The sequence below is a fragment of the Chaetura pelagica genome, unplaced genomic scaffold (assembly GCF_000747805.2).
Source record: "Chaetura pelagica isolate M959 unplaced genomic scaffold, ChaPel_1.0 scaffold1212, whole genome shotgun sequence".
Taxonomy (NCBI): Eukaryota; Metazoa; Chordata; class Aves; order Apodiformes; family Apodidae; genus Chaetura; species Chaetura pelagica.
In genome coordinates, this window is record NW_009952356.1 from 162795 (window position 1) to 163797 (window position 1003).

A 1003-nucleotide genomic window follows, 5' to 3' on the forward strand; every position below is an offset into this window, starting at 1 on the left:
GCTGGGGAAGGGCCTTTAAACCCCTGCCAGTCCCACCCCTGCATGGGCAGGGACACCTCCTGCCAGCCCAGGCTGCTCCAAGCCCCATCCAGCCTGGCCTGGAACACTTCCAGGGATGTGGTTGTGTGTGTTTGTGCAGCATTCAGGGAACAGTCATTTCACCTGTGGGGCTTGATGGAGCTCAGGAGGATGCTTCAGGGAGAGTTTCAGAGAGCATGCAGAGTGTGGCCATCATTTTTGTAAAGGATAATGAGTTATAAACAGGATGGAGAAGACACTCATGGCAATATGAGTAGGAAAAATCCAGAAATGAGGTACCCAGTGGGAAGGAACATGGGGGATGGATGGATGTGAAGAACTGAACAAATTCCTTAAAGTGAGCAGAGACAATAGTCATGGGTCAGTGTGTTTTGTTGCTGTGATGGAGTTTGGATCATTTTGTGCTTTAATGTATTGAACAGAAAACAAGCAGCTCCCCTCCCTGTCTGGGTGTGGTACCATTTCATTTGGGGTAGCCAATATTTTGAAAAGCAGCAACAAACAACAAGGTCTTTAAATTGCTTCAGCTTTGCAGGCAACTGATGCACCTGCAGCAGGTCACACTGTCCAGGGTTTGTTAACTCTGACATTTTGTGCATGAACTAATTCCTGTGTCCACAAGTCAAACCCTTAACTGAAAAATGTCTGTGTCAGGGTGGCATCTGGAGACCTTGGCTGGGCTGGGGAATCCACTGAGCTGGGCAAAGTGCAGGAGCAAGAGACCTTGAGATTGGACAGGAAGAACCTGCCCAGGGCTCAGCTGAGCTGTGTTGATGTGTTGCTGAGGGAGCAGCTGGAGGAGACTCCAGTGACTCCCCCTTCCCAGGGGAAAATGCTGGGTTAGTGAAGAGGTTGCAAAGGTTGTGCTGCTAATGTGGCTGGTGCTCAGTTCAGATGGCACCTGAAGCCTCATCATGTGCTGTGTCCACCTCTGGGGTCCCCAGCACAGGAAGGACATGGAGCT

General features: G+C 50.4%; 1 protein-coding gene across 1 annotated transcript in view; it reads left to right on the plus strand.

The window, feature by feature from the left end:
* The window catches only part of DENND6B (DENN/MADD domain containing 6B), a 27897-nt gene that overhangs the window by 18804 nt on the left and 8090 nt on the right, over positions 1-1003 (plus strand).